The sequence below is a fragment of the Carassius gibelio genome, chromosome A14 (genome assembly GCF_023724105.1).
Source record: "Carassius gibelio isolate Cgi1373 ecotype wild population from Czech Republic chromosome A14, carGib1.2-hapl.c, whole genome shotgun sequence".
Lineage (NCBI taxonomy): Eukaryota > Metazoa > Chordata > Actinopteri > Cypriniformes > Cyprinidae > Carassius > Carassius gibelio.
The window spans coordinates 25081836-25108306 of NC_068384.1; the positions used below are offsets into that span (position 1 = coordinate 25081836).

The following is a 26471-nucleotide window of genomic DNA, read 5'->3' on the forward strand; positions in this document are numbered from 1 at the left end:
TGAGGGTCATTAGATAGGAGCAAGCTCAGCTTTTAAGAGTACAAAGAACATCAGTCATAAATGATGAAAAATGCAGCAGGTGCTGGACAAAGTTCAAACTTTCTAGAGCGCACGTGTTTAACCTTCTGCATTCGAAAGCTCAAACAAATGGAATATGCTTTGAAATTCTACGTGTTCAACTGTAGGCATATCTCAGTGTACATGTACAAAAATTAACTATACTTTGGTTTCCAGGGTGAGCTTCGACATCACAGTGCTAAGAGGTCCTTCATGAAACCCACCCGAGCCCAGAGAGCAGTCAGGCACTCGCACAAGTGACGAGGTGGCCGAGTGGTTAAGGTGATGGACTGCTAATCCGTTGTGCTCTGCACGCGTGGGTTCGAATCCCATCCTCGTCGTTCCTTGCTCTGCTCGTTCATCTGCTCTGCACATTTGGTGCACTTTCCTTTTGTTCCACGTTCACCTCATGCAGTGCGATCCAAAAGGGTCGATGATCTGAATCAGCTGTGTTAAATAACGGAAGTACTATTTAAAGGGACGAGACCTGTTCTTCAACAACACAATAAGCTTCAAAAGAAGCTGGCAAAAATTGCCAAGGCTGACTGTATTTCAAGTCATCCTGGCGGGGTATTGGGTAAAGTTTTCAACCAGCAATGATCGCGCCTCGGATGAGCCTCATAGGCTACAATATTGCCTCTGCGAAAGAATAGTGTCAAAGGTCGCGACCTTTCAACTGGACCCATGTGGACGTGGAACGACAGGGTGGTAATTGGCTCCAAACTGCGTGGTGTGTCTACGAATCCAGTAGGCAGTATGTACGAGAAGCCTTATTTGCTGCTCTCCCTTTACTTAAAGAGGTTTGTGAGGTGCTTTCTCGAAGCCCTGGGGGAAGAGACTTATTGGTATCTTGGCAAAAAGGGGTGGAGTGGTAAAGCTCGCGGTTTGGGTCAGTATAGATTCTGTTTTACGAGGCCCCTGGGGGGTTGGGTAGGATACTGACGAGTGCAGGGAGTGCAAGTTCTGAGGGAGGTCCTGTGTCAAATGTGCTACCCTTTGCTAGACTCAGGTGTTCTCTCAAAACGGCAACGGAGACCAGAACGACAGAGGGCCACAATGACAAACACTTGTCTGAGGGTCATGAGATAGGAGCAAGCTCAGCTTTTTAAGAGTACAAAGAACATCAGTCATAAATGATGAAAAATGCAGCAGGTGCTGGACAAAGTTCAAACTTTCTAGAGCGCAAGTGTTTAACCTTCTGCATTCGAAAGCTCAAACAAATGGAATATGCTTTGAAATTCTACGTGTTCAACTGTAGGCATATCTCAGCGTACATGTACAAAAATTAACTATACTTTGGTTTCCAGGGTGAGCTTCGACATCACAGTGCTAAGAGGTCCTTCATGAAAACCACCCGAGCCCAGAGAGCAGTCAGGCACTTGCACAAGTGACGAGGTGGCCGAGTGGTTAAGGCGATGGACTGCTAATCCATTGTGCTCTGCACGCGTGGGTTCGAATCCCATCCTCGTCGTTCCTTGCTCTACTCGTTCATCTGCTCTGCACATTTGGTGCACTTTCCTTTTGTTCCACGTTCACCTCATGCAGTGCGATCCAAAAGGGTCGATGATCTGAATCAGCTGTGTTAAATAAAGGAAGTACTATTTAAAAGGACGAGACCTGTTCTTCAACAACACAATAAGCTTCAAAAGAAGCTGGCAAAAATTGCCAAGGCTGACTGTATTTCAAGTCATCCTGGCGGGGTATTGGGTAAAGTTTTCAACCAGCAATGATCGCGCCTCGGATGAGCCTCATAGGCTACAATATTGCCTCTGCGAAAGAATGATGTCAAAGGTCGCGACCTTTCAACTGGACCCATGTGGACGTGGAACGACAGGGTGGTAATTGGCTCCAAACTGCGTGGTGTGTCTACGAATCCAGTAGGCAGTATGTACGAGAAGCCTTATTTGCTGCTCTCCCTTTACTTAAAGAGGTTTGTGAGTTGCTTTCTCGAAGCCCTGGGGGAAGAGACTTATTGGTATCTTGGCAAAAAGGGGTGGAGTGGTAAAGCTCGCGGTTTGGGTCAGTATAGATTCTGTTTGACGAGGCCCCTGGGGGGTTGGGTAGGATACTGACGAGTGCAGGGAGTGCAAGTTCTGAGGGAGGTCCTGTGTCAAATGTGCTACCCTTTGCTAGACTCAGGTGTTCTCTCAAAACGGCAACGGAGACCAGAACGACAGAGGGCCACAATGACAAACACTTGTCTGAGGGTCATTAGATAGGAGCAAGCTCAGCTTTTAAGAGTACAAAGAACATCAGTCATAAATGATGAAAAATGCAGCAGGTGCTGGACAAAGTTCAAACTTTCTAGAGCGCACGTGTTTAACCTTCTGCATTCGAAAGCTCAAACAAATGGAATATGCTTTGAAATTCTACGTGTTCAACTGTAGGCATATCTCAGTGTACATGTACAAAAATTAACTATACTTTGGTTTCCAGGGTGAGCTTCGACATCACAGTGCTAAGAGGTCCTTCATGAAAACCACCCGAGCCCAGAGAGCAGTCAGGCACTCGCACAATTGACGAGGTGGCCGAGTGGTTAAGGCGATGGACTGCTAATCCATTGTGCTCTGCACGCGTGGGTTCGAATCCCATCCTCGTCGTTCCTTGCTCTGCTCGTTCAACTGCTCTGAACATTTGGTGCACTTTCCTTTTGTTCCACGTTCACCTCATGCAGTGCGATCCAAAAGGGTCGATGATCTGAATCAGCTGTGTTAAATAACGGAAGTACTATTTAAAGGGACGAGACCTGTTCTTCAACAACACAATAAGCTTCAAAAGAAGCTGGCAAAAATTGCCAAGGCTGACTGTATTTCAAGTCATCCTGGCGGGGTATTGGGTAAAGTTTTCAACCAGCAATGATCGCGCCTCGGATGAGCCTCATAGGCTACAATATTGCCTCTGCAAAAGAATGGTGTCAAAGGTCGCGACCTTTCAACTGGACCCATGTGGACGTGGAACGACAGGGTGGTAATTGGCTCCAAACTGCGTGGTGTGTCTACGAATCCAGTAGGCAGTATGTACGAGAAGCCTTATTTGCTGCTCTCCCTTTACTTAAAGAGGTTTGTGAGTTGCTTTCTCGAACCCCTGGGGGAAGAGACTTATTGGTATCTTGGCAACAAGGGGTGGAGTCGTAAAGATCGCGGTTTGGGTCAGTATAGATTCTGTTTGACGAGGCCCCTGGGGGGTTGTGTAGGATACTGACGAGTGCAGGGAGTGCAAGTTCTGAGGGAGGTCCTGTGTCAAATGTGCTACCCTTTGCTAGACTCAGGTGTTCTCTCAAAACGGCAACGGAGACCAGAACGACAGAGGGCCACAATGACAAGCGCTTGTCTGAGGGTCATTAGATAGGAGCAAGCTCAGCTTTTAAGAGTACAAAGAACATCAGTCATAAATGATGAAAAATGCAGCAGGTGCTGGACAAAGTTCAAACTTTGTAGAGCGCAAGTGTTTAACCTTCTGCATTCGAAAGCTCAAACAAATGGAATATGCTTTGAAATTCTACGTGTTCAACTGTAGGCATATCTCAGCGTACATGTACAAAAATTAACTATACTTTGGTTTCCAGGGTGAGCTTCGACATCACAGTGCTAAGAGGTCCTTCATGAAAACCACCCGAGCCCACAGAGCAGTCAGGCTCTCGCACAAGTGACGAGGTGGCCGAGTGGTTAAGGCGATGGACTGCTAATCCATTGTGCTCTGCACGCGTGGGTTCGAATCCCATCCTCGTCGTTCCTTGCTCTGCTCGTTCATCTGCTCTGCACATTTGGTGCACTTTCCTTTTGTTCCACGTTCACCTCATGCAGTGCGATCCAAAAGGGTCGATGATCTGAATCAGCTGTGTTAAATAAAGGAAGTACTATTTAAAAGGACGAGACCTGTTCTTCAACAACACAATAAGCTTCAAAAGAAGCTGGCAAAAATTGCCAAGGCTGACTGTATTTCAAGTCATCCTGGCGGGGTATTGGGTAAAGTTTTCAACCAGCAATGATCGCGCCTCGGATGAGCCTCATAGGCTACAATATTGCCTCTGCGAAAGAATGATGTCAAAGGTCGCGACCTTTCAACTGGACCCATGTGGACGTGGAACGACAGGGTGGTAATTGGCTCCAAACTGCGTGGTGTGTCTACGAATCCAGTAGGCAGTATGTACGAGAAGCCTTATTTGCTGCTCTCCCTTTACTTAAAGAGGTTTGTGAGTTGCTTTCTCGAAGCCCTGGGGGAAGAGACTTATTGGTATCTTGGCAAAAAGGGGTGGAGTGGTAAAGCTCGCGGTTTGGGTCAGTATAGATTCTGTTTGACGAGGCCCCTGGGGGGTTGGGTAGGATACTGACGAGTGCAGGGAGTGCAAGTTCTGAGGGAGGTCCTGTGTCAAATGTGCTACCCTTTGCTAGACTCAGGTGTTCTCTCAAAACGGCAACGGAGACCAGAACGACAGAGGGCCACAATGACAAACACTTGTCTGAGGGTCATTAGATAGGAGCAAGCTCAGCTTTTAAGAGTACAAAGAACATCAGTCATAAATGATGAAAAATGCAGCAGGTGCTGGACAAAGTTCAAACTTTCTAGAGCGCACGTGTTTAACCTTCTGCATTCGAAAGCTCAAACAAATGGAATATGCTTTGAAATTCTACGTGTTCAACTGTAGGCATATCTCAGTGTACATGTACAAAAATTAACTATACTTTGGTTTCCAGGGTGAGCTTCGACATCACAGTGCTAAGAGGTCCTTCATGAAAACCACCCGAGCCCAGAGAGCAGTCAGGCACTCGCACAAGTGACGAGGTGGCCGAGTGGTTAAGGTGATGGACTGCTAATCTGTTGTGCTCTGCACGCGTGGGTTCGAATCCCATCCTCGTCGTTCCTTGCTCTGCTCGTTCATCTGCTCTGCACATTTGGTGCACTTTCCTTTTGTTCCACGTTCACCTCATGCAGTGCGATCCAAAAGGGTCGATGATCTGAATCAGCTGTGTTAAATAACAGAAGTACTATTTAAAGGGACGAGACCTGTTCTTCAACAACACAATAAGCTTCAAAAGAAGCTGGCAAAAATTGCCAAGGCTGACTGTATTTCAAGTCATCCTGGCGGGGTATTGGGTAAAGTTTTCAACCAGCAATGATCGCGCCTCGGATGAGCCTCATAGGCTACAATATTGCCTCTGCGAAAGAATAGTGTCAAAGGTCGCGACCTTTCAACTGGACCCATGTGGACGTGGAACGACAGGGTGGTAATTGGCTCCAAACTGCGTGGTGTGTCTACGAATCCAGTAGGCAGTATGTACGAGAAGCCTTATTTGCTGCTCTCCCTTTACTTAAAGAGGTTTGTGAGTTGCTTTCTCGAACCCCTGGGGGAAGAGACTTATTGGTATCTTGGCAACAAGGGGTGGAGTCGTAAAGATCGCGGTTTGGGTCAGTATAGATTCTGTTTGACGAGGCCCCTGGGGGGTTGTGTAGGATACTGACGAGTGCAGGGAGTGCAAGTTCTGAGGGAGGTCCTGTGTCAAATGTGCTACCCTTTGCTAGACTCAGGTGTTCTCTCAAAACGGCAACGGAGACCAGAACGACAGAGGGCCACAATGACAAGCGCTTGTCTGAGGGTCATTAGATAGGAGCAAGCTCAGCTTTTAAGAGTACAAAGAACATCAGTCATAAATGATGAAAAATGCAGCAGGTGCTGGACAAAGTTCAAACTTTCTAGAGCGCACGTGTTTAACCTTCTGCATTCGAAAGCTCAAACAAATGGAATATGCTTTGAAATTCTACGTGTTCAACTGTAGGCATATCTCAGTGTACATGTACAAAAATTAACTATACTTTGGTTTCCAGGGTGAGCTTCGACATCACAGTGCTAAGAGGTCCTTCATGAAAACCACCCGAGCCCAGAGAGCAGTCAGGCACTCGCACAAGTGACGAGGTGGCCGAGTGGTTAAGGCGATGGACTGCTAATCCATTGTGCTCTGCACGCGTGGGTTCGAATCCCATCCTCGTCGTTCCTTGCTCTGCTCGTTCATCTGCTCTGCACATTTGGTGCACTTTCCTTTTGTTCCACGTTCACCTCATGCAGTGCGATCCAAAAGGGTCGATGATCTGAATCAGCTGTGTTAAATAAAGGAAGTACTATTTAAAAGGACGAGACCTGTTCTTCAACAACACAATAAGCTTCAAAAGAAGCTGGCAAAAATTGCCAAGGCTGACTGTATTTCAAGTCATCCTGGCGGGGTATTGGGTAAAGTTTTCAACCAGCAATGATCGCGCCTCGGATGAGCCTCATAGGCTACAATATTGCCTCTGCGAAAGAATGATGTCAAAGGTCGCGACCTTTCAACTGGACCCATGTGGACGTGGAACGACAGGGTGGTAATTGGCTCCAAACTGCGTGGTGTGTCTACGAATCCAGTAGGCAGTATGTACGAGAAGCCTTATTTGCTGCTCTCCCTTTACTTAAAGAGGTTTGTGAGTTGCTTTCTCGAAGCCCTGGGGGAAGAGACTTATTGGTATCTTGGCAAAAAGGGGTGGAGTGGTAAAGCTCGCGGTTTGGGTCAGTATAGATTCTGTTTGACGAGGCCCCTGGGGGGTTGGGTAGGATACTGACGAGTGCAGGGAGTGCAAGTTCTGAGGGAGGTCCTGTGTCAAATGTGCTACCCTTTGCTAGACTCAGGTGTTCTCTCAAAACGGCAACGGAGACCAGAACGACAGAGGGCCACAATGACAAACACTTGTCTGAGGGTCATTAGATAGGAGCAAGCTCAGCTTTTAAGAGTACAAAGAACATCAGTCATAAATGATGAAAAATGCAGCAGGTGCTGGACAAAGTTCAAACTTTCTAGAGCGCACGTGTTTAACCTTCTGCATTCGAAAGCTCAAACAAATGGAATATGCTTTGAAATTCTACGTGTTCAACTGTAGGCATATCTCAGCGTACATGTACAAAAATTAACTATACTTTGGTTTCCAGGGTGAGCTTCGACATCACAGTGCTAAGAGGTCCTTCATGAAAACCACCCGAGCCCAGAGAGCAGTCAGGCACTCGCACAAGTGACGAGGTGGCCGAGTGGTTAAGGCGATGGACTGCTAATCCATTGTGCTCTGCACGCGTGGGTTCGAATCCCATCCTCGTCGTTCCTTGCTCTGCTCGTTCATCTGCTCTGCACATTTGGTGCACTTTCCTTTTGTTCCACGTTCACCTCATGCAGTGCGATCCAAAAGGGTCGATGATCTGAATCAGCTGTGTTAAATAAAGGAAGTACTATTTAAAAGGACGAGACCTGTTCTTCAACAACACAATAAGCTTCAGAAGAAGCTGGCAAAAATTGCCAAGGCTGACTGTATTTCAAGTCATCCTGGCGGGGTATTGGGTAAAGTTTTCAACCAGCAATGATCGCGCCTCGGATGAGCCTCATAGGCTACAATATTGCCTCTGCAAAAGAATGATGTCAAAGGTCGCGACCTTTCAACTGGACCCATGTGGACGTGGAACGACAGGGTGGTAATTGGCTCCAAACTGCGTGGTGTGTCTACGAATCCAGTAGGCAGTATGTACGAGAAGCCTTATTTGCTGCTCTCCCTTTACTTAAAGAGGTTTGTGAGTTGCTTTCTCGAAGCCCTGGGGGAAGAGACTTATTGGTATCTTGGCAAAAAGGGGTGGAGTGGTAAAGCTCGCGGTTTGGGTCAGTATAGATTCTGTTTGACGAGGCCCCTGGGGGGTTGGGTAGGATACTGACGAGTGCAGGGAGTGCAAGTTCTGAGGGAGGTCCTGTGTCAAATGTGCTACCCTTTGCTAGACACAGGTGTTCTCTCAAAACGGCAACGGAGACCAGAACGACAGAGGGCCACAATGACAAACGCTTGTCTGAGGGTCATTAGATAGGAGCAAGCTCAGCTTTTAAGAGTACAAAGAACATCAGTCATAAATGATGAAAAATGCAGCAGGTGCTGGACAAAGTTCAAACTTTCTAGAGCGCACGTGTTTAACCTTCTGCATTCGAAAGCTCAAACAAATGGAATATGCTTTGAAATTCTACGTGTTCAACTGTAGGCATATCTCAGTGTACATGTACAAAAATTAACTATACTTTGGTTTCCAGGGTGAGCTTCGACATCACAGTGCTAAGAGGTCCTTCATGAAAACCACCCGAGCCCAGAGAGCAGTCAGGCACTCGCACAAGTGACGAGGTGGCCGAGTGGTTAAGGCGATGGACTGCTAATCCATTGTGCTCTGCACGCGTGGGTTCGAATCCCATCCTCGTCGTTTCTTGCTCTGCTCGTTCAACTGCTCTGAACATTTGGTGCACTTTCCTTTTGTTCCACGTTCACCTCATGCAGTGCGATCCAAAAGGGTCGATGATCTGAATCAGCTGTGTTAAATAACGGAAGTACTATTTAAAGGGACGAGACCTGTTCTTCAACAACACAATAAGCTTCAAAAGAAGCTGGCAAAAATTGCCAAGGCTGACTGTATTTCAAGTCATCCTGGCGGGGTATTGGGTAAAGTTTTCAACCAGCAATGATCGCGCATCGGATGAGCCTCATAGGCTACAATATTGCCTCTGCAAAAGAATGATGTCAAAGGTCGCGACCTTTCAACTGGACCCATGTGGACGTGGAACGACAGGGTGGTAATTGGCTCCAAACTGCGTGGTGTGTCTACGAATCCAGTAGGCAGTATGTACGAGAAGCCTTATTTGCTGCTCTCCCTTTACTTAAAGAGGTTTGTGAGTTGCTTTCTCGAAGCCCTGGGGGAAGAGACTTATTGGTATCTTGGCAAAAAGGGGTGGAGTGGTAAAGCTCGCGGTTTGGGTCAGTATAGATTCTGTTTGACGAGGCCCCTGGGGGGTTGGGTAGGATACTGACGAGTGCAGGGAGTGCAAGTTCTGAGGGAGGTCCTGTGTCAAATGTGCTACCCTTTGCTAGACACAGGTGTTCTCTCAAAACGGCAACGGAGACCAGAACGACAGAGGGCCACAATGACAAACGCTTGTCTGAGGGTCATTAGATAGGAGCAAGCTCAGCTTTTAAGAGTACAAAGAACATCAGTCATAAATGATGAAAAATGCAGCAGGTGCTGGACAAAGTTCAAACTTTCTAGAGCGCACGTGTTTAACCTTCTGCATTCGAAAGCTCAAACAAATGGAATATGCTTTGAAATTCTACGTGTTCAACTGTAGGCATATCTCAGCGTACATGTACAAAAATTAACTATACTTTGGTTTCCAGGGTGAGCTTCGACATCACAGTGCTAAGAGGTCCTTCATGAAAACCACCCGAGCCCAGAGAGCAGTCAGGCACTCGCACAAGTGACGAGGTGGCCGAGTGGTTAAGGCGATGGACTGCTAATCCATTGTGCTCTGCACGCGTGGGTTCGAATCCCATCCTCGTCGTTCCTTGCTCTGCTCGTTCAACTGCTCTGAACATTTGGTGCACTTTCCTTTTGTTCCACGTTCACCTCATGCAGTGCGATCCAAAAGGGTCGATGATCTGAATCAGCTGTGTTAAATAACGGAAGTACTATTTAAAGGGACGAGACCTGTTCTTCAACAACACAATAAGCTTCAAAAGAAGCTGGCAAAAATTGCCAAGGCTGACTGTATTTCAAGTCATCCTGGCGGGGTATTGGGTAAAGTTTTCAACCAGCAATGATCGCGCCTCGGATGAGCCTCATAGGCTACAATATTGCCTCTGCGAAAGAATGATGTCAAAGGTCGCGACCTTTCAACTGGACCCATGTGGACGTGGAACGACAGGGTGGTAATTGGCTCCAAACTGCGTGGTGTGTCTACGAATCCAGTAGGCAGTATGTACGAGAAGCCTTATTTGCTGCTCTCCCTTTACTTAAAGAGGTTTGTGAGTTGCTTTCTCGAAGCCCTGGGGGAAGAGACTTATTGGTATCTTGGCAAAAAGGGGTGGAGTGGTAAAGCTCGCGGTTTGGGTCAGTATAGATTCTGTTTTACGAGGCCCCTGGGGGGTTGGGTAGGATACTGACGAGTGCAGGGAGTGCAAGTTCTGAGGGAGGTCCTGTGTCAAATGTGCTACCCTTTGCTAGACTCAGGTGTTCTCTCAAAACGGCAACGGAGACCAGAACGACAGAGGGCCACAATGACAAACACTTGTCTGAGGGTCATGAGATAGGAGCAAGCTCAGCTTTTTAAGAGTACAAAGAACATCAGTCATAAATGATGAAAAATGCAGCAGGTGCTGGACAAAGTTCAAACTTTCTAGAGCGCAAGTGTTTAACCTTCTGCATTCGAAAGCTCAAACAAATGGAATATGCTTTGAAATTCTACGTGTTCAACTGTAGGCATATCTCAGCGTACATGTACAAAAATTAACTATACTTTGGTTTCCAGGGTGAGCTTCGACATCACAGTGCTAAGAGGTCCTTCATGAAAACCACCCGAGCCCAGAGAGCAGTCAGGCACTTGCACAAGTGAGGAGGTGGCCGAGTGGTTAAGGCGATGGACTGCTAATCCATTGTGCTCTGCACGCGTGGGTTCGAATCCCATCCTCGTCGTTCCTTGCTCTACTCGTTCATCTGCTCTGCACATTTGGTGCACTTTCCTTTTGTTCCACGTTCACCTCATGCAGTGCGATCCAAAAGGGTCGATGATCTGAATCAGCTGTGTTAAATAAAGGAAGTACTATTTAAAAGGACGAGACCTGTTCTTCAACAACACAATAAGCTTCAAAAGAAGCTGGCAAAAATTGCCAAGGCTGACTGTATTTCAAGTCATCCTGGCGGGGTATTGGGTAAAGTTTTCAACCAGCAATGATCGCGCCTCGGATGAGCCTCATAGGCTACAATATTGCCTCTGCGAAAGTATGATGTCAAAGGTCGCGACCTTTCAACTGGACCCATGTGGACGTGGAACGACAGGGTGGTAATTGGCTCCAAACTGCGTGGTGTGTCTACGAATCCAGTAGGCAGTATGTACGAGAAGCCTTATTTGCTGCTCTCCCTTTACTTAAAGAGGTTTGTGAGTTGCTTTCTCGAAGCCCTGGGGGAAGAGACTTATTGGTATCTTGGCAAAAAGGGGTGGAGTGGTAAAGCTCGCGGTTTGGGTCAGTATAGATTCTGTTTGACGAGGCCCCTGGGGGGTTGGGTAGGATACTGACGAGTGCAGGGAGTGCAAGTTCTGAGGGAGGTCCTGTGTCAAATGTGCTACCCTTTGCTAGACTCAGGTGTTCTCTCAAAACGGCAACGGAGACCAGAACGACAGAGGGCCACAATGACAAACACTTGTCTGAGGGTCATTAGATAGGAGCAAGCTCAGCTTTTAAGAGTACAAAGAACATCAGTCATAAATGATGAAAAATGCAGCAGGTGCTGGACAAAGTTCAAACTTTCTAGAGCGCACGTGTTTAACCTTCTGCATTCGAAAGCTCAAACAAATGGAATATGCTTTGAAATTCTACGTGTTCAACTGTAGGCATATCTCAGTGTACATGTACAAAAATTAACTATACTTTGGTTTCCAGGGTGAGCTTCGACATCACAGTGCTAAGAGGTCCTTCATGAAAACCACCCGAGCCCAGAGAGCAGTCAGGCACTCGCACAAGTGACGAGGTGGCCGAGTGGTTAAGGTGATGGACTGCTAATCCGTTGTGCTCTGCACGCGTGGGTTCGAATCCCATCCTCGTCGTTCCTTGCTCTGCTCGTTCATCTGCTCTGCACATTTGGTGCACTTTCCTTTTGTTCCACGTTCACCTCATGCAGTGCGATCCAAAAGGGTCGATGATCTGAATCAGCTGTGTTAAATAACGGAAGTACTATTTAAAGGGACGAGACCTGTTCTTCAACAACACAATAAGCTTCAAAAGAAGCTGGCAAAAATTGCCAAGGCTGACTGTATTTCAAGTCATCCTGGCGGGGTATTGGGTAAAGTTTTCAACCAGCAATGATCGCGCCTCGGATGAGCCTCATATGCTACAATATTGCCTCTGCGAAAGAATAGTGTCAAAGGTCGCGACCTTTCAACTGGACCCATGTGGACGTGGAACGACAGGGTGGTAATTGGCTCCAAACTGCGTGGTGTGTCTACGAATCCAGTAGGCAGTATGTACGAGAAGCCTTATTTGCTGCTCTCCCTTTACTTAAAGAGGTTTGTGAGTTGCTTTCTCGAACCCCTGGGGGAAGAGACTTATTGGTATCTTGGCAACAAGGGGTGGAGTCGTAAAGATCGCGGTTTGGGTCAGTATAGATTCTGTTTGACGAGGCCCCTGGGGGGTTGTGTAGGATACTGACGAGTGCAGGGAGTGCAAGTTCTGAGGGAGGTCCTGTGTCAAATGTGCTACCCTTTGCTAGACTCAGGTGTTCTCTCAAAACGGCAACGGAGACCAGAACGACAGAGGGCCACAATGACAAGCGCTTGTCTGAGGGTCATTAGATAGGAGCAAGCTCAGCTTTTAAGAGTACAAAGAACATCAGTCATAAATGATGAAAAATGCAGCAGGTGCTGGACAAAGTTCAAACTTTCTAGAGCGCACGTGTTTAACCTTCTGCATTCGAAAGCTCAAACAAATGGAATATGCTTTGAAATTCTACGTGTTCAACTGTAGGCATATCTCAGTGTACATGTACAAAAATTAACTATACTTTGGTTTCCAGGGTGAGCTTCGACATCACAGTGCTAAAAGGTCCTTCATGAAAACCACCCGAGCCCAGAGAGCAGTCAGGCACTCGCACAAGTGACGAGGTGGCCGAGTGGTTAAGGCGATGGACTGCTAATCCATTGTGCTCTGCACGCGTGGGTTCGAATCCCATCCTCGTCGTTCCTTGCTCTGCTCGTTCAACTGCTCTGAACATTTGGTGCACTTTCCTTTTGTTCCACGTTCACCTCATGCAGTGCGATCCAAAAGGGTCGATGATCTGAATCAGCTGTGTTAAATAAAGGAAGTACTATTTAAAAGGACGAGACCTGTTCTTCAACAACACAATAAGCTTCAAAAGAAGCTGGCAAAAATTGCCAAGGCTGACTGTATTTCAAGTCATCCTGGCGGGGTATTGGGTAAAGTTTTCAACCAGCAATGATCGCGCCTCGGATGAGCCTCATAGGCTACAATATTGCCTCTGCGAAAGTATGATGTCAAAGGTCGCGACCTTTCAACTGGACCCATGTGGACGTGGAACGACAGGGTGGTAATTGGCTCCAAACTGCGTGGTGTGTCTACGAATCCAGTAGGCAGTATGTACGAGAAGCCTTATTTGCTGCTCTCCCTTTACTTAAAGAGGTTTGTGAGTTGCTTTCTCGAAGCCCTGGGGGAAGAGACTTATTGGTATCTTGGCAAAAAGGGGTGGAGTGGTAAAGCTCGCGGTTTGGGTCAGTATAGATTCTGTTTGACGAGGCCCCTGGGGGGTTGGGTAGGATACTGACGAGTGCAGGGAGTGCAAGTTCTGAGGGAGGTCCTGTGTCAAATGTGCTACCCTTTGCTAGACTCAGGTGTTCTCTCAAAACGGCAACGGAGACCAGAACGACAGAGGGCCACAATGACAAACACTTGTCTGAGGGTCATTAGATAGGAGCAAGCTCAGCTTTTAAGAGTACAAAGAACATCAGTCATAAATGATGAAAAATGCAGCAGGTGCTGGACAAAGTTCAAACTTTCTAGAGCGCACGTGTTTAACCTTCTGCATTCGAAAGCTCAAACAAATGGAATATGCTTTGAAATTCTACGTGTTCAACTGTAGGCATATCTCAGTGTACATGTACAAAAATTAACTATACTTTGGTTTCCAGGGTGAGCTTCGACATCACAGTGCTAAGAGGTCCTTCATGAAAACCACCCGAGCCCAGAGAGCAGTCAGGCACTCGCACAAGTGACGAGGTGGCCGAGTGGTTAAGGTGATGGACTGCTAATCCGTTGTGCTCTGCACGCGTGGGTTCGAATCCCATCCTCGTCGTTCCTTGCTCTGCTCGTTCATCTGCTCTGCACATTTGGTGCACTTTCCTTTTGTTCCACGTTCACCTCATGCAGTGCGATCCAAAAGGGTCGATGATCTGAATCAGCTGTGTTAAATAACGGAAGTACTATTTAAAGGGACGAGACCTGTTCTTCAACAACACAATAAGCTTCAAAAGAAGCTGGCAAAAATTGCCAAGGCTGACTGTATTTCAAGTCATCCTGGCGGGGTATTGGGTAAAGTTTTCAACCAGCAATGATCGCGCCTCGGATGAGCCTCATAGGCTACAATATTGCCTCTGCGAAAGTATGATGTCAAAGGTCGCGACCTTTCAACTGGACCCATGTGGACGTGGAACGACAGGGTGGTAATTGGCTCCAAACTGCGTGGTGTGTCTACGAATCCAGTAGGCAGTATGTACGAGAAGCCTTATTTGCTGCTCTCCCTTTACTTAAAGAGGTTTGTGAGTTGCTTTCTCGAAGCCCTGGGGGAAGAGACTTATTGGTATCTTGGCAAAAAGGGGTGGAGTGGTAAAGCTCGCGGTTTGGGTCAGTATAGATTCTGTTTGACGAGGCCCCTGGGGGGTTGGGTAGGATACTGACGAGTGCAGGGAGTGCAAGTTCTGAGGGAGGTCCTGTGTCAAATGTGCTACCCTTTGCTAGACTCAGGTGTTCTCTCAAAACGGCAACGGAGACCAGAACGACAGAGGGCCACAATGACAAACACTTGTCTGAGGGTCATTAGATAGGAGCAAGCTCAGCTTTTAAGAGTACAAAGAACATCAGTCATAAATGATGAAAAATGCAGCAGGTGCTGGACAAAGTTCAAACTTTCTAGAGCGCACGTGTTTAACCTTCTGCATTCGAAAGCTCAAACAAATGGAATATGCTTTGAAATTCTACGTGTTCAACTGTAGGCATATCTCAGTGTACATGTACAAAAATTAACTATACTTTGGTTTCCAGGGTGAGCTTCGACATCACAGTGCTAAGAGGTCCTTCATGAAAACCACCCGAGCCCAGAGAGCAGTCAGGCACTCGCACAAGTGACGAGGTGGCCGAGTGGTTAAGGTGATGGACTGCTAATCCGTTGTGCTCTGCACGCGTGGGTTCGAATCCCATCCTCGTCGTTCCTTGCTCTGCTCGTTCATCTGCTCTGCACATTTGGTGCACTTTCCTTTTGTTCCACGTTCACCTCATGCAGTGCGATCCAAAAGGGTCGATGATCTGAATCAGCTGTGTTAAATAACGGAAGTACTATTTAAAGGGACGAGACCTGTTCTTCAACAACACAATAAGCTTCAAAAGAAGCTGGCAAAAATTGCCAAGGCTGACTGTATTTCAAGTCATCCTGGCGGGGTATTGGGTAAAGTTTTCAACCAGCAATGATCGCGCCTCGGATGAGCCTCATATGCTACAATATTGCCTCTGCGAAAGAATAGTGTCAAAGGTCGCGACCTTTCAACTGGACCCATGTGGACGTGGAACGACAGGGTGGTAATTGGCTCCAAACTGCGTGGTGTGTCTACGAATCCAGTAGGCAGTATGTACGAGAAGCCTTATTTGCTGCTCTCCCTTTACTTAAAGAGGTTTGTGAGTTGCTTTCTCGAACCCCTGGGGGAAGAGACTTATTGGTATCTTGGCAACAAGGGGTGGAGTCGTAAAGATCGCGGTTTGGGTCAGTATAGATTCTGTTTGACGAGGCCCCTGGGGGGTTGTGTAGGATACTGACGAGTGCAGGGAGTGCAAGTTCTGAGGGAGGTCCTGTGTCAAATGTGCTACCCTTTGCTAGACTCAGGTGTTCTCTCAAAACGGCAACGGAGACCAGAACGACAGAGGGCCACAATGACAAGCGCTTGTCTGAGGGTCATTAGATAGGAGCAAGCTCAGCTTTTAAGAGTACAAAGAACATCAGTCATAAATGATGAAAAATGCAGCAGGTGCTGGACAAAGTTCAAACTTTCTAGAGCGCACGTGTTTAACCTTCTGCATTCGAAAGCTCAAACAAATGGAATATGCTTTGAAATTCTACGTGTTCAACTGTAGGCATATCTCAGTGTACATGTACAAAAATTAACTATACTTTGGTTTCCAGGGTGAGCTTCGACATCACAGTGCTAAAAGGTCCTTCATGAAAACCACCCGAGCCCAGAGAGCAGTCAGGCACTCGCACAAGTGACGAGGTGGCCGAGTGGTTAAGGCGATGGACTGCTAATCCATTGTGCTCTGCACGCGTGGGTTCGAATCCCATCCTCGTCGTTCCTTGCTCTGCTCGTTCAACTGCTCTGAACATTTGGTGCACTTTCCTTTTGTTCCACGTTCACCTCATGCAGTGCGATCCAAAAGGGTCGATGATCTGAATCAGCTGTGTTAAATAACGGAAGTACTATTTAAAGGGACGAGACCTGTTCTTCAACAACACAATAAGCTTCAAAAGAAGCTGGCAAAAATTGCCAAGGCTGACTGTATTTCAAGTCATCCTGGCGGGGTATTGGGTAAAGTTTTCAACCAGCAATGATCGCGCCTCGGATGAGCCTCATAGGCTACAATATTGCCTCTGCAAAAGAATGGTGTCAAAGGTCGCGACCTTTCAACTGGACCCATGTGGACGTGGAACGACAGGGTGGTAATTGGCTCCAAACTGCGTGGTGTGTCTACGAATCCAGTAGGCAGTATGTACGAGAAGCCTTATTTGCTGCTCTCCCTTTACTTAAAGAGGTTTGTGAGTTGCTTTCTCGAACCCCTGGGGGAAGAGACTTATTGGTATCTTGGCAACAAGGGGTGGAGTCGTAAAGATCGCGGTTTGGGTCAGTATAGATTCTGTTTGACGAGGCCCCTGGGGGGTTGTGTAGGATACTGACGAGTGCAGGGAGTGCAAGTTCTGAGGGAGGTCCTGTGTCAAATGTGCTACCCTTTGCTAGACTCAGGTGTTCTCTCAAAACGGCAACGGAGACCAGAACGACAGAGGGCCACAATGACAAGCGCTTGTCTGAGGGTCATTAGATAGGAGCAAGCTCAGCTTTTAAGAGTACAAAGAACATCAGTCATAAATGATGAAAAATGCAGCAGGTGCTGGACAAAGTTCAAACTTTGTAGAGCGCAAGTGTTTAACCTTCTGCATTCGAAAGCTCAAACAAATGGAATATGCTTTGAAATTCTACGTGTTCAACTGTAGGCATATCTCAGCGTACATGTACAAAAATTAACTATACTTTGGTTTCCAGGGTGAGCTTCGACATCACAGTGCTAAGAGGTCCTTCATGAAAACCACCCGAGCCCACAGAGCAGTCAGGCTCTCGCACAAGTGACGAGGTGGCCGAGTGGTTAAGGCGATGGACTGCTAATCCATTGTGCTCTGCACGCGTGGGTTCGAATCCCATCCTCGTCGTTCCTTGCTCTGCTCGTTCATCTGCTCTGCACATTTGGTGCACTTTCCTTTTGTTCCACGTTCACCTCATGCAGTGCGATCCAAAAGGGTCGATGATCTGAATCAGCTGTGTTAAATAAAGGAAGTACTATTTAAAAGGACGAGACCTGTTCTTCAACAACACAATAAGCTTCAAAAGAAGCTGGCAAAAATTGCCAAGGCTGACTGTATTTCAAGTCATCCTGGCGGGGTATTGGGTAAAGTTTTCAACCAGCAATGATCGCGCCTCGGATGAGCCTCATAGGCTACAATATTGCCTCTGCGAAAGAATGATGTCAAAGGTCGCGACCTTTCAACTGGACCCATGTGGACGTGGAACGACAGGGTGGTAATTGGCTCCAAACTGCGTGGTGTGTCTACGAATCCAGTAGGCAGTATGTACGAGAAGCCTTATTTGCTGCTCTCCCTTTACTTAAAGAGGTTTGTGAGTTGCTTTCTCGAAGCCCTGGGGGAAGAGACTTATTGGTATCTTGGCAAAAAGGGGTGGAGTGGTAAAGCTCGCGGTTTGGGTCAGTATAGATTCTGTTTGACGAGGCCCCTGGGGGGTTGGGTAGGATACTGACGAGTGCAGGGAGTGCAAGTTCTGAGGGAGGTCCTGTGTCAAATGTGCTACCCTTTGCTAGACTCAGGTGTTCTCTCAAAACGGCAACGGAGACCAGAACGACAGAGGGCCACAATGACAAACACTTGTCTGAGGGTCATTAGATAGGAGCAAGCTCAGCTTTTAAGAGTACAAAGAACATCAGTCATAAATGATGAAAAATGCAGCAGGTGCTGGACAAAGTTCAAACTTTCTAGAGCGCACGTGTTTAACCTTCTGCATTCGAAAGCTCAAACAAATGGAATATGCTTTGAAATTCTACGTGTTCAACTGTAGGCATATCTCAGTGTACATGTACAAAAATTAACTATACTTTGGTTTCCAGGGTGAGCTTCGACATCACAGTGCTAAGAGGTCCTTCATGAAAACCACCCGAGCCCAGAGAGCAGTCAGGCACTCGCACAAGTGACGAGGTGGCCGAGTGGTTAAGGTGATGGACTGCTAATCTGTTGTGCTCTGCACGCGTGGGTTCGAATCCCATCCTCGTCGTTCCTTGCTCTGCACATTTGGTGCACTTTCCTTTTGTTCCACGTTCACCTCATGCAGTGCGATCCAAAAGGGTCGATGATCTGAATCAGCTGTGTTAAATAACGGAAGTACTATTTAAAGGGACGAGACCTGTTCTTCAACAACACAATAAGCTTCAAAAGAAGCTGGCAAAAATTGCCAAGGCTGACTGTATTTCAAGTCATCCTGGCGGGGTATTGGGTAAAGTTTTCAACCAGCAATGATCGCGCCTCGGATGAGCCTCATAGGCTACAATATTGCCTCTGCGAAAGAATGGTGTCAAAGGTCGCGACCTTTCAACTGGACCCATGTGGACGTGGAACGACAGGGTGGTAATTGGCTCCAAACTGCGTGGTGTGTCTACGAATCCAGTAGGCAGTATGTACGAGAAGCCTTATTTGCTGCTCTCCCTTTACTTAAAGAGGTTTGTGAGTTGCTTTCTCGAACCCCTGGGGGAAGAGACTTATTGGTATCTTGGCAACAAGGGGTGGAGTCGTAAAGATCGCGGTTTGGGTCAGTATAGATTCTGTTTGACGAGGCCCCTGGGGGGTTGTGTAGGATACTGACGAGTGCAGGGAGTTCAAGTTCTGAGGGAGGTCCTGTGTCAAATGTGCTACCCTTTGCTAGACTCAGGTGTTCTCTCAAAACGGCAACGGAGACCAGAACGACAGAGGGCCACAATGACAAGCGCTTGTCTGAGGGTCATTAGATAGGAGCAAGCTCAGCTTTTAAGAGTACAAAGAACATCAGTCATAAATGATGAAAAATGCAGCAGGTGCTGGACAAAGTTCAAACTTTGTAGAGCGCAAGTGTTTAACCTTCTGCATTCGAAAGCTCAAACAAATGGAATATGCTTTGAAATTCTACGTGTTCAACTGTAGGCATATCTCAGCGTACATGTACAAAAATTAACTATACTTTGGTTTCCAGGGTGAGCTTCGACATCACAGTGCTAAGAGGTCCTTCATGAAAACCACCCGAGCCCACAGAGCAGTCAGGCTCTCGCACAAGTGACGAGGTGGCCGAGTGGTTAAGGCGATGGACTGCTAATCCATTGTGCTCTGCACGCGTGGGTTCGAATCCCATCCTCGTCGTTCCTTGCTCTGCACATTTGGTGCACTTTCCTTTTGTTCCACGTTCACCTCATGCAGTGCGATCCAAAAGGGTCGATGATCTGAATCAGCTGTGTTAAATAAAGGAAGTACTATTTAAAAGGACGAGACCTGTTCTTCAACAACACAATAAGCTTCAAAAGAAGCTGGCAAAAATTGCCAAGGCTGACTGTATTTCAAGTCATCCTGGCGGGGTATTGGGTAAAGTTTTCAACCAGCAATGATCGCGCCTCGGATGAGCCTCATAGGCTACAATATTGCCTCTGCGAAAGAATGATGTCAAAGGTCGCGACCTTTCAACTGGACCCATGTGGACGTGGAACGACAGGGTGGTAATTGGCTCCAAACTGCGTGGTGTGTCTACGAATCCAGTAGGCAGTATGTACGAGAAGCCTTATTTGCTGCTCTCCCTTTACTTAAAGAGGTTTGTGAGTTGCTTTCTCGAAGCCCTGGGGGAAGAGACTTATTGGTATCTTGGCAAAAAGGGGTGGAGTGGTAAAGCTCGCGGTTTGGGTCAGTATAGATTCTGTTTTACGAGGCCCCTGGGGGGTTGGGTAGGATACTGACGAGTGCAGGGAGTGCAAGTTCTGAGGGAGGTCCTGTGTCAAATGTGCTACCCTTTGCTAGACTCAGGTGTTCTCTCAAAACGGCAACGGAGACCAGAACGACAGAGGGCCACAATGACAAACACTTGTCTGAGGGTCATGAGATAGGAGCAAGCTCAGCTTTTTAAGAGTACAAAGAACATCAGTCATAAATGATGAAAAATGCAGCAGGTGCTGGACAAAGTTCAAACTTTCTAGAGCGCAAGTGTTTAACCTTCTGCATTCGAAAGCTCAAACAAATGGAATATGCTTTGAAATTCTACGTGTTCAACTGTAGGCATATCTCAGCGTACATGTACAAAAATTAACTATACTTTGGTTTCCAGGGTGAGCTTCGACATCACAGTGCTAAGAGGTCCTTCATGAAAACCACCCGAGCCCAGAGAGCAGTCAGGCACTTGCACAAGTGACGAGGTGGCCGAATGGTTAAGGCGATGGACTGCTAATCCATTGTGCTCTCCACGTGTGGGTTCGAATCCCATCCTCGTCGTTCCTTGCTCTACTCGTTCATCTGCTCTGCACATTTGGTGCACTTTCCTTTTGTTCCACGTTCACCTCATGCAGTGCGATCCAAAAGGGTCGATGATCTGAATCAGCTGTGTTAAATAAAGGAAGTACTATTTAAAAGGACGAGACCTGTTCTTCAACAACACAATAAGCTTCAAAAGAAGCTGGCAAAAATTGCCAAGGCTGACTGTATTTCAAGTCATCCTGGCGGGGTATTGGGTAAAGTTTTCAACCAGCAATGATCGCGCCTCGGATGAGCCTCATAGGCTACAATATTGCCTCTGCGAAAGAATGATGTCAAAGGTCGCGACCTTTCAACTGGACCCATGTGGACGTGGAACGACAGGGTGGTAATTGGCTCCAAACTGCGTGGTGTGTCTACGAATCCAGTAGGCAGTATGTACGAGAAGCCTTATTTGCTGCTCTCCCTTTACTTAAAGAGGTTTGTGAGTTGCTTTCTCGAAGCCCTGGGGGAAGAGACTTATTGGTATCTTGGCAAAAAGGGGTGGAGTGGTAAAGCTCGCGGTTTGGGTCAGTATAGATTCTGTTTGACGAGGCCCCTGGGGGGTTGGGTAGGATACTGACGAGTGCAGGGAGTGCAAGTTCTGAGGGAGGTCCTGTGTCAAATGTGCTACCCTTTGCTAGACTCAGGTGTTCTCTCAAAACGGCAACGGAGACCAGAACGACAGAGGGCCACAATGACAAACACTTGTCTGAGGGTCATTAGATAGGAGCAAGCTCAGCTTTTAAGAGTACAAAGAACATCAGTCATAAATGATGAAAAATGCAGCAGGTGCTGGACAAAGTTCAAACTTTCTAGAGCGCACGTGTTTAACCTTCTGCATTCGAAAGCTCAAACAAATGGAATATGCTTTGAAATTCTACGTGTTCAACTGTAGGCATATCTCAGTGTACATGTACAAAAATTAACTATACTTTGGTTTCCAGGGTGAGCTTCGACATCACAGTGCTAAGAGGTCCTTCATGAAAACCACCCGAGCCCAGAGAGCAGTCAGGCACTCGCACAAGTGACGAGGTGGCCGAGTGGTTAAGGTGATGGACTGCTAATCTGTTGTGCTCTGCACGCGTGGGTTCGAATCCCATCCTCGTCGTTCCTTGCTCTGCTCGTTCATCTGCTCTGCACATTTGGTGCACTTTCCTTTTGTTCCACGTTCACCTCATGCAGTGCGATCCAAAAGGGTCGATGATCTGAATCAGCTGTGTTAAATAACAGAAGTACTATTTAAAGGGACGAGACCTGTTCTTCAACAACACAATAAGCTTCAAAAGAAGCTGGCAAAAATTGCCAAGGCTGACTGTATTTCAAGTCATCCTGGCGGGGTATTGGGTAAAGTTTTCAACCAGCAATGATCGCGCCTCGGATGAGCCTCATAGGCTACAATATTGCCTCTGCGAAAGAATAGTGTCAAAGGTCGCGACCTTTCAACTGGACCCATGTGGACGTGGAACGACAGGGTGGTAATTGGCTCCAAACTGCGTGGTGTGTCTACGAATCCAGTAGGCAGTATGTACGAGAAGCCTTATTTGCTGCTCTCCCTTTACTTAAAGAGGTTTGTGAGTTGCTTTCTCGAACCCCTGGGGGAAGAGACTTATTGGTATCTTGGCAACAAGGGGTGGAGTCGTAAAGATCGCGGTTTGGGTCAGTATAGATTCTGTTTGACGAGGCCCCTGGGGGGTTGTGTAGGATACTGACGAGTGCAGGGAGTGCAAGTTCTGAGGGAGGTCCTGTGTCAAATGTGCTACCCTTTGCTAGACTCAGGTGTTCTCTCAAAACGGCAACGGAGACCAGAACGACAGAGGGCCACAATGACAAGCGCTTGTCTGAGGGTCATTAGATAGGAGCAAGCTCAGCTTTTAAGAGTACAAAGAACATCAGTCATAAATGATGAAAAATGCAGCAGGTGCTGGACAAAGTTCAAACTTTCTAGAGCGCACGTGTTTAACCTTCTGCATTCGAAAGCTCAAACAAATGGAATATGCTTTGAAATTCTACGTGTTCAACTGTAGGCATATCTCAGTGTACATGTACAAAAATTAACTATACTTTGGTTTCCAGGGTGAGCTTCGACATCACAGTGCTAAGAGGTCCTTCATGAAAACCACCCGAGCCCAGAGAGCAGTCAGGCACTCGCACAAGTGACGAGGTGGCCGAGTGGTTAAGGCGATGGACTGCTAATCCATTGTGCTCTGCACGCGTGGGTTCGAATCCCATCCTCGTCGTTCCTTGCTCTGCTCGTTCATCTGCTCTGCACATTTGGTGCACTTTCCTTTTGTTCCACGTTCACCTCATGCAGTGCGATCCAAAAGGGTCGATGATCTGAATCAGCTGTGTTAAATAAAGGAAGTACTATTTAAAAGGACGAGACCTGTTCTTCAACAACACAATAAGCTTCAAAAGAAGCTGGCAAAAATTGCCAAGGCTGACTGTATTTCAAGTCATCCTGGCGGGGTATTGGGTAAAGTTTTCAACCAGCAATGATCGCGCCTCGGATGAGCCTCATAGGCTACAATATTGCCTCTGCGAAAGAATGATGTCAAAGGTCGCGACCTTTCAACTGGACCCATGTGGACGTGGAACGACAGGGTGGTAATTGGCTCCAAACTGCGTGGTGTGTCTACGAATCCAGTAGGCAGTATGTACGAGAAGCCTTATTTGCTGCTCTCCCTTTACTTAAAGAGGTTTGTGAGTTGCTTTCTCGAAGCCCTGGGGGAAGAGACTTATTGGTATCTTGGCAAAAAGGGGTGGAGTGGTAAAGCTCGCGGTTTGGGTCAGTATAGATTCTGTTTGACGAGGCCCCTGGGGGGTTGGGTAGGATACTGACGAGTGCAGGGAGTGCAAGTTCTGAGGGAGGTCCTGTGTCAAATGTGCTACCCTTTGCTAGACTCAGGTGTTCTCTCAAAACGGCAACGGAGACCAGAACGACAGAGGGCCACAATGACAAACACTTGTCTGAGGGTCATTAGATAGGAGCAAGCTCAGCTTTTAAGAGTACAAAGAACATCAGTCATAAATGATGAAAAATGCAGCAGGTGCTGGACAAAGTTCAAACTTTCTAGAGCGCACGTGTTTAACCTTCTGCATTCGAAAGCTCAAACAAATGGAATATGCTTTGAAATTCTACGTGTTCAACTGTAGGCATATCTCAGCGTACATGTACAAAAATTAACTATACTTTGGTTTCCAGGGTGAGCTTCGACATCACAGTGCTAAGAGGTCCTTCATGAAAACCACCCGAGCCCAGAGAGCAGTCAGGCACTCGCACAAGTGACGAGGTGGCCGAGTGGTTAAGGCGATGGACTGCTAATCCATTGTGCTCTGCACGCGTGGGTTCGAATCCCATCCTCGTCGTTCCTTGCTCTGCTCGTTCATCTGCTCTGCACATTTGGTGCACTTTCCTTTTGTTCCACGTTCACCTCATGCAGTGCGATCCAAAAGGGTCGATGATCTGAATCAGCTGTGTTAAATAAAGGAAGTACTATTTAAAAGGACGAGACCTGTTCTTCAACAACACAATAAGCTTCAGAAGAAGCTGGCAAAAATTGCCAAGGCTGACTGTATTTCAAGTCATCCTGGCGGGGTATTGGGTAAAGTTTTCAACCAGCAATGATCGCGCCTCGGATGAGCCTCATAGGCTACAATATTGCCTCTGCAAAAGAATGATGTCAAAGGTCGCGACCTTTCAACTGGACCCATGTGGACGTGGAACGACAGGGTGGTAATTGGCTCCAAACTGCGTGGTGTGTCTACGAATCCAGTAGGCAGTATGTACGAGAAGCCTTATTTGCTGCTCTCCCTTTACTTAAAGAGGTTTGTGAGTTGCTTTCTCGAAGCCCTGGGGGAAGAGACTTATTGGTATCTTGGCAAAAAGGGGTGGAGTGGTAAAGCTCGCGGTTTGGGTCAGTATAGATTCTGTTTGACGAGGCCCCTGGGGGGTTGGGTAGGATACTGACGAGTGCAGGGAGTGCAAGTTCTGAGGGAGGTCCTGTGTCAAATGTGCTACCCTTTGCTAGACACAGGTGTTCTCTCAAAACGGCAACGGAGACCAGAACGACAGAGGGCCACAATGACAAACGCTTGTCTGAGGGTCATTAGATAGGAGCAAGCTCAGCTTTTAAGAGTACAAAGAACATCAGTCATAAATGATGAAAAATGCAGCAGGTGCTGGACAAAGTTCAAACTTTCTAGAGCGCACGTGTTTAACCTTCTGCATTCGAAAGCTCAAACAAATGGAATATGCTTTGAAATTCTACGTGTTCAACTGTAGGCATATCTCAGTGTACATGTACAAAAATTAACTATACTTTGGTTTCCAGGGTGAGCTTCGACATCACAGTGCTAAGAGGTCCTTCATGAAAACCACCCGAGCCCAGAGAGCAGTCAGGCACTCGCACAAGTGACGAGGTGGCCGAGTGGTTAAGGCGATGGACTGCTAATCCATTGTGCTCTGCACGCGTGGGTTCGAATCCCATCCTCGTCGTTTCTTGCTCTGCTCGTTCAACTGCTCTGAACATTTGGTGCACTTTCCTTTTGTTCCACGTTCACCTCATGCAGTGCGATCCAAAAGGGTCGATGATCTGAATCAGCTGTGTTAAATAACGGAAGTACTATTTAAAGGGACGAGACCTGTTCTTCAACAACACAATAAGCTTCAAAAGAAGCTGGCAAAAATTGCCAAGGCTGACTGTATTTCAAGTCATCCTGGCGGGGTATTGGGTAAAGTTTTCAACCAGCAATGATCGCGCATCGGATGAGCCTCATAGGCTACAATATTGCCTCTGCAAAAGAATGATGTCAAAGGTCGCGACCTTTCAACTGGACCCATGTGGACGTGGAACGACAGGGTGGTAATTGGCTCCAAACTGCGTGGTGTGTCTACGAATCCAGTAGGCAGTATGTACGAGAAGCCTTATTTGCTGCTCTCCCTTTACTTAAAGAGGTTTGTGAGTTGCTTTCTCGAAGCCCTGGGGGAAGAGACTTATTGGTATCTTGGCAAAAAGGGGTGGAGTGGTAAAGCTCGCGGTTTGGGTCAGTATAGATTCTGTTTGACGAGGCCCCTGGGGGGTTGGGTAGGATACTGACGAGTGCAGGGAGTGCAAGTTCTGAGGGAGGTCCTGTGTCAAATGTGCTACCCTTTGCTAGACACAGGTGTTCTCTCAAAACGGCAACGGAGACCAGAACGACAGAGGGCCACAATGACAAACGCTTGTCTGAGGGTCATTAGATAGGAGCAAGCTCAGCTTTTAAGAGTACAAAGAACATCAGTCATAAATGATGAAAAATGCAGCAGGTGCTGGACAAAGTTCAAACTTTCTAGAGCGCACGTGTTTAACCTTCTGCATTCGAAAGCTCAAACAAATGGAATATGCTTTGAAATTCTACGTGTTCAACTGTAGGCATATCTCAGCGTACATGTACAAAAATTAACTATACTTTGGTTTCCAGGGTGAGCTTCGACATCACAGTGCTAAGAGGTCCTTCATGAAAACCACCCGAGCCCAGAGAGCAGTCAGGCACTCGCACAAGTGACGAGGTGGCCGAGTGGTTAAGGCGATGGACTGCTAATCCATTGTGCTCTGCACGCGTGGGTTCGAATCCCATCCTCGTCGTTCCTTGCTCTGCTCGTTCAACTGCTCTGAACATTTGGTGCACTTTCCTTTTGTTCCACGTTCACCTCATGCAGTGCGATCCAAAAGGGTCGATGATCTGAATCAGCTGTGTTAAATAACGGAAGTACTATTTAAAG

The 26471-nt window shown here is 47.2% G+C and overlaps 1 protein-coding gene and 47 non-coding genes across 48 annotated transcripts in view; 24 read left to right on the top strand and 24 right to left on the bottom strand.

The window, feature by feature from the left end:
• LOC128026950 (ligand-dependent nuclear receptor corepressor-like protein) overlaps positions 1–26471 on the bottom strand; it is a 473072-nt gene that overhangs the window by 242093 nt on the left and 204508 nt on the right. The window lies entirely within an intron of this gene.
• trnas-gcu (transfer RNA serine (anticodon GCU)) lies at positions 317–398 on the top strand. The gene has a single exon. It is a non-coding gene; the product is annotated as a tRNA-Ser (tRNA).
• On the bottom strand, positions 568–708 carry LOC128027932 (U4 spliceosomal RNA). The gene has a single exon (XR_008186925.1). It is a non-coding gene; the product is annotated as a U4 spliceosomal RNA (small nuclear RNA).
• trnas-gcu (transfer RNA serine (anticodon GCU)) lies at positions 1447–1528 on the top strand. Its single transcript has one exon. It is a non-coding gene; the product is annotated as a tRNA-Ser (tRNA).
• LOC128027933 (U4 spliceosomal RNA) lies at positions 1698–1838 on the bottom strand. Its single transcript, XR_008186926.1, has one exon. It is a non-coding gene; the product is annotated as a U4 spliceosomal RNA (small nuclear RNA).
• trnas-gcu (transfer RNA serine (anticodon GCU)) lies at positions 2576–2657 on the top strand. The gene has a single exon. It is a non-coding gene; the product is annotated as a tRNA-Ser (tRNA).
• LOC128028042 (U4 spliceosomal RNA) lies at positions 2827–2967 on the bottom strand. The gene has a single exon (XR_008187030.1). It is a non-coding gene; the product is annotated as a U4 spliceosomal RNA (small nuclear RNA).
• On the top strand, positions 3705–3786 carry trnas-gcu (transfer RNA serine (anticodon GCU)). Its single transcript has one exon. It is a non-coding gene; the product is annotated as a tRNA-Ser (tRNA).
• Positions 3956–4096, bottom strand: LOC128027934 (U4 spliceosomal RNA). The gene has a single exon (XR_008186927.1). It is a non-coding gene; the product is annotated as a U4 spliceosomal RNA (small nuclear RNA).
• On the top strand, positions 4834–4915 carry trnas-gcu (transfer RNA serine (anticodon GCU)). Its single transcript has one exon. It is a non-coding gene; the product is annotated as a tRNA-Ser (tRNA).
• Positions 5085–5225, bottom strand: LOC128027935 (U4 spliceosomal RNA). The gene has a single exon (XR_008186928.1). It is a non-coding gene; the product is annotated as a U4 spliceosomal RNA (small nuclear RNA).
• trnas-gcu (transfer RNA serine (anticodon GCU)) lies at positions 5963–6044 on the top strand. Its single transcript has one exon. It is a non-coding gene; the product is annotated as a tRNA-Ser (tRNA).
• On the bottom strand, positions 6214–6354 carry LOC128027936 (U4 spliceosomal RNA). The gene has a single exon (XR_008186929.1). It is a non-coding gene; the product is annotated as a U4 spliceosomal RNA (small nuclear RNA).
• On the top strand, positions 7092–7173 carry trnas-gcu (transfer RNA serine (anticodon GCU)). Its single transcript has one exon. It is a non-coding gene; the product is annotated as a tRNA-Ser (tRNA).
• On the bottom strand, positions 7343–7483 carry LOC128027812 (U4 spliceosomal RNA). The gene has a single exon (XR_008186812.1). It is a non-coding gene; the product is annotated as a U4 spliceosomal RNA (small nuclear RNA).
• Positions 8221–8302, top strand: trnas-gcu (transfer RNA serine (anticodon GCU)). Its single transcript has one exon. It is a non-coding gene; the product is annotated as a tRNA-Ser (tRNA).
• On the bottom strand, positions 8472–8612 carry LOC128028124 (U4 spliceosomal RNA). The gene has a single exon (XR_008187108.1). It is a non-coding gene; the product is annotated as a U4 spliceosomal RNA (small nuclear RNA).
• trnas-gcu (transfer RNA serine (anticodon GCU)) lies at positions 9350–9431 on the top strand. Its single transcript has one exon. It is a non-coding gene; the product is annotated as a tRNA-Ser (tRNA).
• On the bottom strand, positions 9601–9741 carry LOC128027937 (U4 spliceosomal RNA). The gene has a single exon (XR_008186930.1). It is a non-coding gene; the product is annotated as a U4 spliceosomal RNA (small nuclear RNA).
• trnas-gcu (transfer RNA serine (anticodon GCU)) lies at positions 10480–10561 on the top strand. The gene has a single exon. It is a non-coding gene; the product is annotated as a tRNA-Ser (tRNA).
• LOC128028057 (U4 spliceosomal RNA) lies at positions 10731–10871 on the bottom strand. Its single transcript, XR_008187044.1, has one exon. It is a non-coding gene; the product is annotated as a U4 spliceosomal RNA (small nuclear RNA).
• On the top strand, positions 11609–11690 carry trnas-gcu (transfer RNA serine (anticodon GCU)). Its single transcript has one exon. It is a non-coding gene; the product is annotated as a tRNA-Ser (tRNA).
• On the bottom strand, positions 11860–12000 carry LOC128028127 (U4 spliceosomal RNA). The gene has a single exon (XR_008187111.1). It is a non-coding gene; the product is annotated as a U4 spliceosomal RNA (small nuclear RNA).
• On the top strand, positions 12738–12819 carry trnas-gcu (transfer RNA serine (anticodon GCU)). The gene has a single exon. It is a non-coding gene; the product is annotated as a tRNA-Ser (tRNA).
• On the bottom strand, positions 12989–13129 carry LOC128028058 (U4 spliceosomal RNA). Its single transcript, XR_008187045.1, has one exon. It is a non-coding gene; the product is annotated as a U4 spliceosomal RNA (small nuclear RNA).
• On the top strand, positions 13867–13948 carry trnas-gcu (transfer RNA serine (anticodon GCU)). Its single transcript has one exon. It is a non-coding gene; the product is annotated as a tRNA-Ser (tRNA).
• LOC128028059 (U4 spliceosomal RNA) lies at positions 14118–14258 on the bottom strand. The gene has a single exon (XR_008187046.1). It is a non-coding gene; the product is annotated as a U4 spliceosomal RNA (small nuclear RNA).
• trnas-gcu (transfer RNA serine (anticodon GCU)) lies at positions 14996–15077 on the top strand. Its single transcript has one exon. It is a non-coding gene; the product is annotated as a tRNA-Ser (tRNA).
• Positions 15247–15387, bottom strand: LOC128028128 (U4 spliceosomal RNA). The gene has a single exon (XR_008187112.1). It is a non-coding gene; the product is annotated as a U4 spliceosomal RNA (small nuclear RNA).
• On the top strand, positions 16125–16206 carry trnas-gcu (transfer RNA serine (anticodon GCU)). Its single transcript has one exon. It is a non-coding gene; the product is annotated as a tRNA-Ser (tRNA).
• On the bottom strand, positions 16376–16516 carry LOC128028054 (U4 spliceosomal RNA). Its single transcript, XR_008187041.1, has one exon. It is a non-coding gene; the product is annotated as a U4 spliceosomal RNA (small nuclear RNA).
• On the top strand, positions 17254–17335 carry trnas-gcu (transfer RNA serine (anticodon GCU)). Its single transcript has one exon. It is a non-coding gene; the product is annotated as a tRNA-Ser (tRNA).
• LOC128027939 (U4 spliceosomal RNA) lies at positions 17505–17645 on the bottom strand. Its single transcript, XR_008186932.1, has one exon. It is a non-coding gene; the product is annotated as a U4 spliceosomal RNA (small nuclear RNA).
• On the top strand, positions 18383–18464 carry trnas-gcu (transfer RNA serine (anticodon GCU)). The gene has a single exon. It is a non-coding gene; the product is annotated as a tRNA-Ser (tRNA).
• On the bottom strand, positions 18617–18757 carry LOC128027940 (U4 spliceosomal RNA). The gene has a single exon (XR_008186933.1). It is a non-coding gene; the product is annotated as a U4 spliceosomal RNA (small nuclear RNA).
• trnas-gcu (transfer RNA serine (anticodon GCU)) lies at positions 19495–19576 on the top strand. The gene has a single exon. It is a non-coding gene; the product is annotated as a tRNA-Ser (tRNA).
• LOC128027941 (U4 spliceosomal RNA) lies at positions 19729–19869 on the bottom strand. Its single transcript, XR_008186934.1, has one exon. It is a non-coding gene; the product is annotated as a U4 spliceosomal RNA (small nuclear RNA).
• On the top strand, positions 20608–20689 carry trnas-gcu (transfer RNA serine (anticodon GCU)). The gene has a single exon. It is a non-coding gene; the product is annotated as a tRNA-Ser (tRNA).
• Positions 20859–20999, bottom strand: LOC128027942 (U4 spliceosomal RNA). The gene has a single exon (XR_008186935.1). It is a non-coding gene; the product is annotated as a U4 spliceosomal RNA (small nuclear RNA).
• trnas-gcu (transfer RNA serine (anticodon GCU)) lies at positions 21737–21818 on the top strand. The gene has a single exon. It is a non-coding gene; the product is annotated as a tRNA-Ser (tRNA).
• Positions 21988–22128, bottom strand: LOC128027943 (U4 spliceosomal RNA). The gene has a single exon (XR_008186936.1). It is a non-coding gene; the product is annotated as a U4 spliceosomal RNA (small nuclear RNA).
• Positions 22866–22947, top strand: trnas-gcu (transfer RNA serine (anticodon GCU)). Its single transcript has one exon. It is a non-coding gene; the product is annotated as a tRNA-Ser (tRNA).
• Positions 23117–23257, bottom strand: LOC128027944 (U4 spliceosomal RNA). Its single transcript, XR_008186937.1, has one exon. It is a non-coding gene; the product is annotated as a U4 spliceosomal RNA (small nuclear RNA).
• On the top strand, positions 23995–24076 carry trnas-gcu (transfer RNA serine (anticodon GCU)). Its single transcript has one exon. It is a non-coding gene; the product is annotated as a tRNA-Ser (tRNA).
• Positions 24246–24386, bottom strand: LOC128027813 (U4 spliceosomal RNA). The gene has a single exon (XR_008186813.1). It is a non-coding gene; the product is annotated as a U4 spliceosomal RNA (small nuclear RNA).
• On the top strand, positions 25124–25205 carry trnas-gcu (transfer RNA serine (anticodon GCU)). The gene has a single exon. It is a non-coding gene; the product is annotated as a tRNA-Ser (tRNA).
• On the bottom strand, positions 25375–25515 carry LOC128028125 (U4 spliceosomal RNA). Its single transcript, XR_008187109.1, has one exon. It is a non-coding gene; the product is annotated as a U4 spliceosomal RNA (small nuclear RNA).
• Positions 26253–26334, top strand: trnas-gcu (transfer RNA serine (anticodon GCU)). The gene has a single exon. It is a non-coding gene; the product is annotated as a tRNA-Ser (tRNA).